General features: G+C 33.9%; 1 non-coding gene and 1 pseudogene across 1 annotated transcript; one reads left to right on the forward strand and one right to left on the reverse strand.

The window, feature by feature from the left end:
- Positions 1–3,096: 3,096 nt before the first annotated feature.
- Positions 3,097–3,178, reverse strand: TRNAS-UGA (transfer RNA serine (anticodon UGA)). The gene has a single exon. It is a non-coding gene; the product is annotated as a tRNA-Ser (tRNA).
- Positions 3,179–4,968: 1,790 nt separating this feature from the next.
- On the forward strand, positions 4,969–8,174 carry LOC131660456 (alpha-glucosidase-like; annotated as a pseudogene).
- Positions 8,175–14,135: the final 5,961 nt, after the last annotated feature.

Consider the following 14,135-nt stretch of genomic DNA (forward strand, 5'->3'; position numbering starts at 1 on the left):
CTAGACAATTCTGTATTACAATTTTAGTGCTCATAAGTATAATTTTTACGTTTATTTCTATTTATATTCATACTTTCTTGTACTTTAACATAAAGATTTGCCATTGCAGCCACATCCATGAGTTATGTGCTAAAAAGAAGCTTCTAAACGAGTATTGTATCTTTGATGCTGCGAAGATTGCTCTTCTTTGTGATTCGCCAGGACACGAAATAAAAATTACTTACAAAACAAATTAATGGGGAAAGGGAACATCAAAGATTGTTATTTGGCGGCGTTTTACCGCGAGTAAGTATATATTAATTTGTGTTTTCATTTATAAATCGATTTTATTCATATTATTAATTATTCTAAATATTTATGAAGACAATATTGGCAACAACTAGTCATATATCCCAAGAAAAATACTATAGTTGTGTTTTGCTCCTTGCACTCTAGACAACCCAGAGTTGTGATTAACTCTTTAAATGGGTAAGTGATATTATTTTCAATACTCATATTTAACTTTAGAATTGAATAATTTTTATTCAAGTTTAATTTTAACTGACATATGTAGAGCGATGAAGGAATTTAATGCACACAAATTGTTGTTGTTATGTAAAGTCACTGATATTGTTGTGTTCTTTACTTAACCTCCGCATATTTTGTTTTGTGATTTGAAGGTTCAATGTTATCTCCTATAAAATGGTTGAATAGTAAAACAAAACACGTTAGATTTCACGTGAGAGACCTATCACGGTCTCATACGGTAGACATAACCCTTAGTTTAAGTTGTGAAAGTTGAACTAAAAAATGGAAATGTCTTTGTACACCTTGTAAGGGCAAAAAAAAAACCCTAAAAAAATCCAAAATACCCTCCGGAGATGTATCACCGAACGCACCCCGAATCAAATTTTTAGGTGTTTATGAAATGCATATCCGAAAACATTCGGTTTACACATGAACGTTAAATTTAAACACTCAGTGATATTTTTGGAGATGCATTTCCGAAAATACTTTTTTTATACCATCCTTCAGCATGAACTATTTCATTCACCTCATTTTATCCCATAACTAAAACCCTCCAAAAAACTTCATCCATTCTCAATCGATTTTTCGTCTTCAAACCAAGTTTCAAGTGTTTTATCATGTCAAAGAGAGCATAAGAAACTGTAATTTAAGGTCAATTTTCCGCATTTCATCTCTTATTTCTGAAATCCACCTAAATTATTTCGGAAGTACATTTCCAAAACTATCTGTTACAGAAACATAATTCTTAACAGATTTTCTGTTTTTTTTCCCATTTTAGATATGGTGCACCCAGACATGTTTTCCAAAGCTATTTCATACAAGGTGAATGATTATGCTAAGTCAGATGAGGTGAAGGACGATGTTAAAACGATTGTTGTCGAGATAGATGTTCGGAAATAATTTACAAATGATCAAGTTTTTAATGCTCGTCAACATATGCTTGAATGTCCCTGAATAGAAGCTAGCAAACACGGGTTTGGGGTTGTGATTGGAAGGTCCGACAATGACACTAGTAGAAGACAAGCATTTGTAACTATGAGATGCGAGAGAGGTGGAAAATTTGTTTCAAAAATTTGAAAGTTAAAATATGATGACACAAGAACGAGAAAATGTGAGTGCCCGTTTAAATTGCGTGGATAATGTAGGGTGGATGATACGTGGCAGTTTAGAGTCATTTTTGATAAACATAATCATGCGTTGGACCCCAAGCTACAAGGTCATCCAGTTGTAGGTCGACTTAAGCTGGAGGAGAAAGAGATTATTTCGACTTAAATCAATTCTGTTTGGGTTTCTATGGTAATGATTCTGCCTAAATCAATTCCGTTTTCTGCATAATTTGAAAATATAATTTCAAAAAATTTATAAAAAAAATCATCAGTGCATATTTCGGATATTTATATTCGAAAACCCACTGTTTTCGTTAAAAAAAATGATGTATTTGGAAGTGTATCTCCGAAACATGCCTTGACGCAGGATAAGAAATCTTGGGACCAAATTGCTCCAAATCTTCTATAAATAGGGTCTCCAAACCATTTCTTCAACACACCACAAATTAGAGATGACTCAAACATATCCCCATCTTGTTTTTGTTTACTTCAAAGGGTAAAACTGAAATTTCGCCAGAGACCCCTAAAAAAATTAAGTGGTGTACAAAGAAATTCCCCTAAAAAAATTTGCTTTTTGAAATTTGTGTTCAAGAATGGGCCAATTATTTAAGACCAATAAATTTAAACCAACCAAACTCATCCAATCAACCCGTTAAATCGATTTAACCAAAACTGATAAAAATCAAAATTCTTATGATCGAAATTAGGCCTTACAAATAAAACTGTGGTTTGGAATGAATCTTAGACCTGAATTCAATTCAAGTTGACCGATGTCCAACCCTATTAAATATTAACAAATCTTAGAAAAACTAAAATAAAAGAAGAAGATAAAAATAAAAATAAAAAGGATAATTTACGTTAATCTTTTTGTGTTAACATATTTTAAATATATTTTTAACACATATAAGAAGAATAAAAAGAAGAAGAATAAATATATTTTTAACACATATATTTATTTTAAATATATATTTATAATATCAAAATCAAACATACAAATTTACATAAAATAATATATTAACACATGTGCTTTATTGTGCTTCAATGATTGGCTCACAAATTAATTTACAAAATAAATCGGATAAAAAATAGCAAACTAATACAATAATAATGATTATTTTACAATTGTTTTTAAAGTAATGCTAAAAAAATGGAAAAAAAAAGTTAGAATATATTAGTTTTAAAATTATAATAACTCTTACAACATTTCATATACAAAAATAAAATCGTGCAAGTTAAAATTGTATAGTTTGTTGATCAAGAGTAAAATTAAAAAAGATTAAAGTTGTTTAAATATACATTTTACAAAAAGAGAGAAATAAAGTAAGATAAAAAAAAAATAAGTAAATTAAATGATAAAGATTAATTGCATACGTTAAAGTGATGTGGCTTTTAATAGTGTTAAGTATTTTAACAGTTTAGTACAAAATATGTCTTCATTAATGAAGTGTGAAGAACAGAAAATAGAACCAAAAAAAAGAAAAATCGTCAACAGCAGGGTTCGAACCTGCGCGGGCGAAGCCCAACAGATTTCAAGTCTGTCTCCTTAACCACTCGGACATATTGACTGTGTTGATGTTGTTCACTATAAGATTATATTAATAGGGAAAAAAAATACAAACTGTTGATATTATGTAAAGTCACTGATACTGCTGTGTTCTTTACTTAACCTCCTTATATTTTGTTTTGTGGTTTGAAGGTTCAGTTCAGTGTTATCTCCTATAAAATTACTACATGCCAAGTAAACTTTACTTTAATAAATATAAATAATCCATACATTTTTATTTTCTCACCAAAAAAATATTCTTGTCTAATTATCTAGACTCAAAACCTAAGTATGGAAGTTGATTACAGATGCCGAATTACATATTGTGGTGACAAACTGTTTTGCTTCCCACTAACACAATTACATATAATGAAACTAATAACTCCTATTATTTTTCAAAAATGGAGTCATAAATCATAATCTAAGACCTCGCTAGTTGGATATATGATACGTAAATACTTGTGAAAATATTCTTTTAGCTTTGAGGTTTTCTCTAACTATGAATAAAAGAATGTTTCGAGAGGCATGAGCGTAGTTGAGATGTAAGATCGATAAATGCTTCTTCTTTGCAAGGAATGGTGAGACAACCCATTGAATGATTGTATCCAAACTCTTCCTGAGAAGCTGTTGCAAATTATTAATTATAATTAATAATATGAGTGTGTTCCAAAATGACAAGGAAAATATGCTATGATTTAAATTTTGAATTCGGAGAGTGGCAACTCTTCATGAAATGATGCAACTGTTGGTGAACCATGCTGTGGGCCAAAAGTCATAACTCTTGGAAAAGAAATTGTTTCACCAAGGGTCGCTACCTTGTGAAACAATATCAGCATGGCCTATAAAAAGCATAATTTTGGATTCAGAATATATAACACAAAAAAAAATGCAAATCTTCTAGAATAATTCCAGAGCATTCTTCGCTACATTCGAGTTTTCGCCGGTCTTGCGCAAACTCGAGAAGGCTGAATTATTGCGCAAACTCCAAGACAATATAGCCTCGATTTCATTCGGTTTAAATTGATTTTTCTAACAGAAGCCATACATTTCCAGAAGGGATGATATCAAATCTTATCATAAAATTAATATAATAGACTATAGTATAGTTATTTGATAATTAATATATGCATGGTGTCACAAATTGGTACAATCATACTTTCAATAATGGACCAAGAGATCTTGCATCAGCAAATGTTGCAGGAGTTTTTCTTAAAATTTAAAGGAAAATATTTAAAGGTAAGAAACTAAAAAAAACCCTTGTTTGATAAATCTATTCTAAATTTTGTTTGTTTGATAAATCTATTCTTTAATTTTGTTGGCGTCTCTTTCTTCTCTTTGACATGTGGTCATTTTTTCTATTTTAGGAAAATGATTCCTTCTTGCTTTTTATAGCAGCATTGTCATTTTCAGTTAAATTTTGGCTTCTTTATTTATTACTTAGCTGCTGTGTAATGTAGTGATGTGGAGTGTGGAGTGTGGACTCAAACCTCATATAATAAATGCTTCTGATTATAGCTTTCATAATTTCATCTTTTTGGAATAAATCAAAGCTTTCATAATTTCAAGACGCTTAAATTAATTGTCTTTGAATGTGAAAATGAGAATACTACAATGTAGTAGTTTTATCTATTGTCCCCTTAATTAATAGTAAGGAATCTTAATTACATCATGAGAAGAAAACAGCCCTACTATTTTTTATATAAGACGTATTTCTCATAATCTCTTCCTATTATCTTGTATTTTTATTGTGATACGGTTACCAACTTTAAATAGACAGTGTTTTAAAGTGATGGAATTCTGGGAATCTTAATAAAATATTCCAATGTTGTATGATATTTTCATTATATATAGAGCTCTATATTTCTCATCAACATAAAACTTCTCATAAACTTAAATGAAAATGGTTACAAATTTCATAATATTGTCTTTCATTATTTTCATACTCATATCTCAAAGTGCGGGAGATACACAGGTTGGTTATGGCTACACAATCACAACAGTAACAAATAACCGCACATCAAACTCTTTGATTGCTAACCTTAAACTCATCAAATCCTCTTTTGTTTTTGGAACAGACATTCCATTCCTCAAGCTCACTACTAGGTGATTATGTTTACTCTTATTTTCTTGTCTCAACAAACATAATCATAGTTTATTGTTATTTTCTTGTCTCAACAAACATAATCATATGTTTATATTATTAACTTTTTTTTCTTCCAATTATGAAATGCAGTTTTGAGACCAAGGATAGATTAAGAGTTAGAATCACTGATTCAAATAATCAAAGATGGGAAATTCCACAAGAATAGATTCCTAGAGACTCATCATCTCTATCTCACTCTTTTCTCTTCCAGAATCCTCAAAACTCAAAATACATACTCACACATCCAAATTCAGACCTTATCTTCACACTCCACAACACAACCCCCTTTAGTTTCACCATCTCACGCAAATCCAACAAAGATATAATCTTTAATACTTTACCGCAAAACCCTTTAAACCCCGAAACGTTTCTAGTATTCAAAGACCAATACTTGCAACTTTCATCCTCTCTACCATCAAAAAGAGCTTCTCTGTATGGTTTGGGAGAGCACACAAAGAGTTCCTTCAAGTTACAACCAAACCAAACATTCACTCTTTGGAATGAAGATAGGGCTAGTTTACATATTGATGTGAACCTTTATGGCTCTCACCCTTTTTACTTAGATGTGAGAAAGGGTTCATCTGATGGAAGAGTGAAAAGTGGAACCACACACGGTGTTTTGCTGCTTAACAGTAATGGAATGGATGTTGTTTATAGCGGTGATCGTATTACTTATAAGGCTATTGGTGGTGTTTTTGATTTCTATTTCTTTGCTGGCTCTTCTCCTGAATTGGTTTTGGATCAGTACACTCAACTCATTGGTAGACCTGCTTCTGTGCCTTATTGGTCTTTTGGTAAGTTCAACACCCATTTTTTATCCTTCTATTCATGCTCGAATTCTTTTGCTAATCGTTAACTCGTTGTGAAGGTTTTCATCAATGTCGATGGGGCTACAAGAATGTAAGTGATCTGCAAGGTGTGGTAACCAACTATGCGAAAGCTGGGATTCCTCTTGAAGTTATGTGGACAGATATCGATTACATGGATGCATTTAAAGATTTCACACTCGATCCTGTTCATTTTCCGGTAGAAAAGATGAGAAATTTTGTCGATACACTTCACAAAAATGGTCAGAAATATGTACCTATCTTGGATCCAGGTACCTAATTCTTCTAACACCATAGCGTATTTTTGGAATTTATACATATTTCATTGATTTGAGGCAAATTTTGCACACAGGTATCAATGTGAATAATACATATGCAACCTATGTTAGAGGTTTACAAGCTGATATTTACATAAAGAGAAATGGAATCAACTATCAAGGAGAAGTTTGGCCTGGACCAGTTTACTATCCTGATTTTCTTAACCCTCGTAGTCAAGAATTTTGGGGTGATGAAATCAAATTGTTTAGGGAACTTGTTCCTTTTGATGGTCTTTGGCTTGACATGAATGAGTTCGCAAATTTCATATATTCTGATGCCACTCCACATTCTAATCTTGACAACCCTCCCTACAAAATTAACAGTAATGGAGTTCGACGGTCGATTAGCAACAAAACGGTTCCAGCAACATCCTTACATTATGGTAACATCACTGAGTATGATTCACATAATTTGAATGGATTACTTGAATCTAAAGCAACTAACAAGGCTTTGGCGAGTATAACTGGTAAAAGGCCATTCATTTTGAGTAGATCAACTTTCGTAAGCTCGGGAAAGTATGCGGCTCATTGGACAGGAGATAATGCTGCTACATGGAATGATTTAGCAATTAGCATACTCAATTCCATCAATATTGAACTCTGGAATCTTTGGAATGCCAATGGTTGGCGCAGACATATGCGGCTTCATAGATGACACTAGTGAAGAGCTTTGTCGTCGCTGGATCCAGGTAACAATCATTAACTCCTCCTCAAAATTGTATTATGATTTATGCATATCTAATACGTACTTTTTATTTTCTTTGATGTATAGTTAGGAGCCTTTTACCCGTTTGCAAGAGATCATTCAGATAACAAGAGCAGCAGTCAAGAGCTTTACATTTGGGATTCAGTTGCAGCATCAGCTCGAAAAGTGCTTGGCCTTCGTTATCGCCTTCTTCCTTATTTCTACACACTAATGTATGAATCAAACACAAAAGGGACACCTATAGCGAGGCCGCTATTCTTTTCATTCCCTGAGGATAGTGCAACATATGAAATAAACTCACAGTTTCTACTAGGCAAAGGAGTTCTAGTCTCACCTGTGCTACAATCCGGTGCAGTGACCGTTGATGCATACTTTCCTAAAGGAAATTGGTTTGATCTTTTTAATTTCTCAAACTCGGTGAATGCGGAATCAGGTAAACATGTCACACTTGATGCACCATGTGATCACATAAATGTGCATGTTGGAGAAGGTAACATTTTGGCCTTACAAGGTGAAGCAATGACAACGAAAGTGGCTCGGAACACCGCATTTGAACTTGTGATTGTTTTGAATGGAAATGGAAATAGTTATGGACATGTTTATTTGGATGATGGTGAAGCTGTTGATATACAAGAGAAAGAGCAATGGACAGTTGTGAGATTTTATGGTGCATTGCATAACAATAGTGTTTCTGTTAGATCAAATGTTACAAATGGAAAATTTGCATTGGACCAAAAATGGATCATTGAAAAGGTTACTTTCTTGGGGATACCAAAGAATGAGAGGTCATTTGAGTTTGTTACTGTGGAAGTTACAAATTTGAAACAGCTTATTGGTGAAGAATTTAAGGTGGAGACAAAAATAAAATAAGATAGAATGGAACTTTGAAGATGCAATCTATGCTTAGTTTTACTTCTTTCAAGAGTTCTTGTTCTAAATGTTATCTATAAGAATAAGTTAGTATCTGTGTGCTTAATTATAAAACTCCTTTAAATATTTTAAAATAAAAATATTTGTAATATTTTTCAATGCATGTTAGACTTTAATGTTGGCAACGGCTTCTTATCAGCCTCACATTTCTGAGTAGCACTCAAACTTGCCTTAATCTTCATTGCACCTTTGTAAACATACAAACCAGCAAAACAGATACAAGACATAGTGTAGTTGCTTATGCAGATACAAACAGATACAAAACTTTAAATATTTTATAAACAATAATAAATCTGTTTTCAACTTAAAGTATGTGTCCTTTCTTATGCAGATTCAATTTTGAAGTTAATAATATATAACTCATCTTAGGCGGAATAAGAAGCAGGTGACCAGGAAGCCATAATATTAACCACGGAAGCAGCAATGTCAGGTTGCAATGCAATAGTTTGATGAACCGTAAACAATTATATTTTTGTCAGTCAGAGGAAATATATTCTTGCTGATCCTTTAGCAATAGTTTGAAGAACCATTAACCATTACATTATATGTTTGGTTTCCATGGCCAGACATGTCTTGCAAAGATAAGTACTCTACCCCGTCGCACATAATTAGCTTATTGAATTCAGCTACGTATACTTTAATATACCTATATGCATCAATAAATTTCCTATAGTTATCAGACAATCACACTTTATGACTGTAGTTCTTATCAGACACTTTCTTATAGTTATTATAGAGATGTGTTATCAGTGTCTATGATGTCAATGACGGCGCCTCTTCATAGCAGCCCTTTTTCGGTTAAAAAAACAAGTCAATTCCAAATATATTAACTTCATGTGAATACAAACAGAAACGTGAAAAGGAACAGAAATATAAAGTGAAACCTTCGAAGAATACATGATAGCATGTCCTAGTGGGAGTCTTCAATTAGCTCTGATTCATTCTGGCATTGGCTTCTCACCCATATAATTTCAATATGAACCTACAAAATGAGAACCAAACATATATAGATGCAAAATACAGAAAGTGTTTCCACTTAGGTATACCTCTCGCCTATGCTCGTCGGACTTCTTCATCTCCTTTCGTAATCAACCTTTTTCCACTTAGGTAACCATGGCATTGGTTTTTCTATGTGCTTTGTTTTAGAGAAGCTTAATGCTTCATGTATATCTTTGTTGTTGTTGTTGTTATGTTTATTAGTCCGAGTTATGACATTGTTGTTGTTGTTGGTCTGTTTTCCAACCTATGCTTGTAATCAACCAAAACCAAGTTATATAAGTACATTAGGATTAATAGTGGTGAATCACTACCCTTTAGAATATATATGGAATAATGAGTTGATTTGAATGTTATAAATAGGTGCTTGGTGAATGTAATTATTATTAACGAAATGAATGAAAAAATTAGTTTTAGAGTTGTTAGCATCTTTTTAGTGTAGTTTCTCTCTATTTCTGTTAGCCGCAAAAATATGTTCATAACAAATGGTGGCATGAATCTCCCTCATTACTATCATCAATGCTCAGGCACTATTGAAACCACAAGCCTATCAGCATTCAAGTTCCGTAACTCCCAACGTCATCCCTGCTACCTTTTTATCATGTGCCACTCCTCAGCTTTATCCTCACCACCACACACTAGATCTATGGCGGTTTTCACACACACACACACCATTTCCTCCTCATCAACCGACAAACAATCCCTCCATCACTTCCAATGTCATATTCCATTCTTCACAACAATATCAACATGAGGCTGGGAAAGATGATATTTTTATGTTTGACGGTGGAAAAGATGCCTAGTGGTGGGTACTTTGTAATGATAGATATTTCACTGCAAGTGGTACACCCGAGGCAGAGAAGTTGATGAAAGCAGTAACAACCTTACGTGGATGTGCTCATCAATGGTGGATTTGTTGGTACCACCTTCACCCAAAGGCGGATTGGGAAATGTTTATTGTTGCATTTCTATGGCGTTTTGAACGTGAGCATCGCGAGGTTCTGCCTTTTCCATGTGAAAGGGAGACAACAGAAGTTGACAATGACAATATCAAAATGCTTTTTGAGGATAAAATTGACCAAGAACAAAACTCTCATAATGATTTTGATTCCACCATTGATCATAATTCCAATTCCTTCAAATTTATGGTCTATGACGCCACATCCTATTTGTAATACGGTGAACTGACTTTTTTATCGATCGAAATGTCGCGGTTAAGCATGAGTCGCCACCGACTTTTATTTTATCCAAACAAATTCAGAAAGGCTAAAAGAAACAGAAAAAAACCTTTTAAAGAAATCTGAGTTCGGGGGGTAATTTATGCAAAGGGAAGGTGTAAGGCACCCTTTGCATCCATGGTTTTCCATGGGCTCTTAATTGCTTTGCTTGCTCGTTTTCAGAAAATGTAGATGAAAGAGGAAAAAAATGGACTTTAGCTCGTAAATGAGCGTAGCCAGCTTTTGAAGAATTTTGAGAAAGAATATAGAAAATAGAGCATGGCAAGGCAATTAGGGGCAATTACCTTAAACTCAGATGATAGGTCTCTTTTTAGCCTTTCGGAATGAAAGGGTCAATCCTTGCCATAAGAGGGCAGGAAGCCTTTCGTTTGGAGGTAGAAGGGTCATCGAATTATCATTCGCTCAAAGACTGACCCATGCCATAGAGAGGCAGGTAGTCTAAGGGAATGATCAGAATAGCCTTTGTTTGTAGGCAACCAGAAGATACCTCAGCCTTTTCCGTAGGCAACTTCCGAGGGTCGAGGTCATGTTAGTGTATCGAAGGCAGCATCATTAGGGACCATGACCTTTAATCGAGGCAACATGGCTGAGGTATCCTCGTATTCGAGGGACTGGCTATTCTGCACAAAATACAAGGCAACAAGGCAACAGGCAAAGGCAACAAGGCAACAGGCAACAAAGAGGTTACCCAAGAGTGTGCGTGTGTGCACCAATCACGTGATTATATTCAAGTATATTATCTTGTAAAATTAGTGATTCTATGTTCGATTCGAGGTTACACTCCCTAGATTACTAACCACGCAGTTTAACAGAAATAATTAACAAATATGGGGGAGGGAGATTGTAACCAGCGGATCCCTTAATAGGGTTTGACATAAGTAATAATAAAAGACAGAAAATATCAGGGTTAAGGTTTAGGGTTACCAATACTCGTGGTTTTGGCAATAGACAAACCCTGAAAATTGGAAAAGAAAGAAATAAACAGAAGGGTGAGTGCATTATCAGTTCGGAGACAAACAGAATTAACCCTAAAAATAAAGAATAAAGAAATTTAAAATAAATAAAGCAAATGGGCACTTAGCTTCGAATTTGATCTGACATGGTTGGAGGACGGAGGATGCCTTGAGACTAAACCTAAAAAATGACAAAGGCAGATAATAGGTGAATGTATGCACAGTTCAAAAAGGGTTAAAAGGGTAAACCCCTAAAAATAAAAGGAAACAAAATAGACTTTAAAATAAATTAAATACTTAGCTTCAATTGACGAAGGTTGATAGTCGGGGTTGCCTGAAGCATTGACTCTGACCCTCGGAGAATTGACAGAAAAATAACAAGAAGCAGTGAGTGTATGGCTAATTCAATGGCAATTAAATTCAACCCTAATTTAATAAAAAGAACAAAATAAAATAAAATGATTATTTAAAATAAATACTAAGTAGAACTTAGCTTTTGGCTTGACGTGACGCATAGTCGGAGTGTTTTTTGAGTAAACCCTGAAAAGTTAAACACAAAGAAGAGAAGCGTTAGTGCATTTAAGATTCGTTAGTTATGGGTACAAATCCTATTAGAATAAATAAATGGGATTGAACAAACCCTAAAAGTTAATAAACCCTAAAGGGTTACTAAGAAAATTTATTGTGACCCAAAAGGTCTACAAGGCTTAGTGGATAACACCGGTTTATAAATAAATTGAGGTTAACAAACCTAACAAATTGATTAAAAACACATGCAAAAATAATAATTTTTAGGGTTTAAAAACAATTATTAATAATAATTATAAAAAAATCGAATTTTCGATTAAACTAAATAAAATAAATAATCACATAAAAATATTAATTTTATTAAATACTAAAAAGGATTTGGAAAATATTAAAAAAAGGAAAAAAGAGGAAAACAAAAGTAAAAATTATGTAATTTGAAATAAATAAAATAAAAATCAAAAGTGACTTAGCTGTGATTGGGTGTGGTTGATTTATGATGGTTCACCGTGGAGCTGCAGGATGAGGAGTGTTAGATCTGCTCGCTGGTCAGATCGTATGGTTGATGATTGATGGTGTACCCTGCGCACAAGCATCCTTGCCATACTGGATCTGCAATCAAGGGTTGTTAAAGGAAAATAAAACAAAACACATGCAGTGAGCGGGAATCGAGCCCACGCCCCTGCGATAACCTGTTGGCCTTACCTCCCTTCCGCTACACCACTTTCAATTAGCTGTTAATGGTACAAATAACATGAATATTAAATAAAACAAACCGAGACTTTGGATTTAAAATTCTTCCGCGCCTGGGCAGTCATCTTCTCCGTGAAGTTTCTGCAACACACAGCACTTTAGGCCACGGTTTCTTTGCGTGGCCTTAGATTTTCTTCCATTGAATCTGCAAATAATCATCGACAAACACAAGAAAACAACCCAGATAGATAGTACGTGACCTCGCGAGTCTAATGGGGCCATGAATTTGGTCTGAAATCGGTTCTAACTAAATATCCCCAAAATCAAGAACATGAACCCTAGCCATGGTGAGTCCTTCAATCCTCAACCAAAATCAAATTAAACGTCCAGACATCACGAAATCATCAATATGAACGCAAAGATAGATTCAAAAATCGTTTAAAATGCACATATTTACGTAATTGAAATCGAAATCATATGAGCAAACCGTGAGGTGTATTGATGGTGTTTCTGAGTGCCTTAGCCGATGTTGATTATTGCAAAACCTCCAGGCGACTTCCAGGGAGCGATTGAGGTCTTGTGTTTGGCCTTAATCCCCTTGAAGTATGGAATCCGAATTGGCCTTTTCTTTGATTTTTTTGAGTTTGTTTGGGACTAGGTAGCTGCCGAAAATTCTCCCTTGTCTGATCAGGTTTTGTTGTATATATGGAGATAGATTAGGTCACTGAAGTTGGAGAAACAATCAAATAATTCCAATAATGAGATTTGATTGAAATTGGTTATCAGATTTTTCCAAATTGATCCCATTCTATTTTCCATACCCTCTTTTCACGTTTCAGGTGATTTGAATTGGTTGAAGTCAAATATATGTCCTTTAATTACTATCTTATGATTATTTCATTTAATTTGGCATTTAAATGAATAAATACCAAAATTAAAACAAAAATAAAAATCATAAAATAGGTAAAGATGGGTTTATGGGCTTCCCATGAGGTCATGGTCATATTTATAATTCACATAATAGGCCCATTAGTCAAAATTTCTAAGTTCTTCAAATTGACACTTATGTATTTTTTTTCAAAATTTAGCCGACTTGCGTCATCCCTAATTTCCTCAATTTAAACTCAAATGACTGTGCTCTTGGACTTTTATAGAAATCTCAGGATGTCCTCTACAAGATCTCTCTAGTTTCGTCTCAATTCAAAGCTTTTTGAAAAAGATGACTTTTGTTAACTATAATGTCTTGACTTTAAATTTGGATAGGAGAAATAGTATGGGCAAATTTTGGGGTATGACAGCTGCCCCTGTTCAATTATCTTAAACCTGAAGATGTAGAATGGTTTGTAGGCCAGTCGGTATCTGAAGGTGGAAGATGATTGAACACTAGAATACCAAGAAATTTGCCCTAGCTGAAGTAGGGACTTTTGTCGGAGATGGGCTTGAAGATGCCATCATATGTTTGAAGAGTTGTTTGTCTAAAGCATATGTTTTTCAGACTGTATCATATGCATTGATTGTATCTGAAGGAGATTCATTAAAATGAAGTAATGTTTTACAGAGGACTACTTGGAAATGTTCCTAAATAGATGGATCATTGACTGACGTAAAAGAGATTAGGCTTTAAACAAAGCTCGGGAAAAAGTGTCTTTGT

This window comes from Vicia villosa, linkage group LG3 (assembly GCF_029867415.1).
Source record: "Vicia villosa cultivar HV-30 ecotype Madison, WI linkage group LG3, Vvil1.0, whole genome shotgun sequence".
Classification (NCBI taxonomy): domain Eukaryota; kingdom Viridiplantae; phylum Streptophyta; class Magnoliopsida; order Fabales; family Fabaceae; genus Vicia; species Vicia villosa.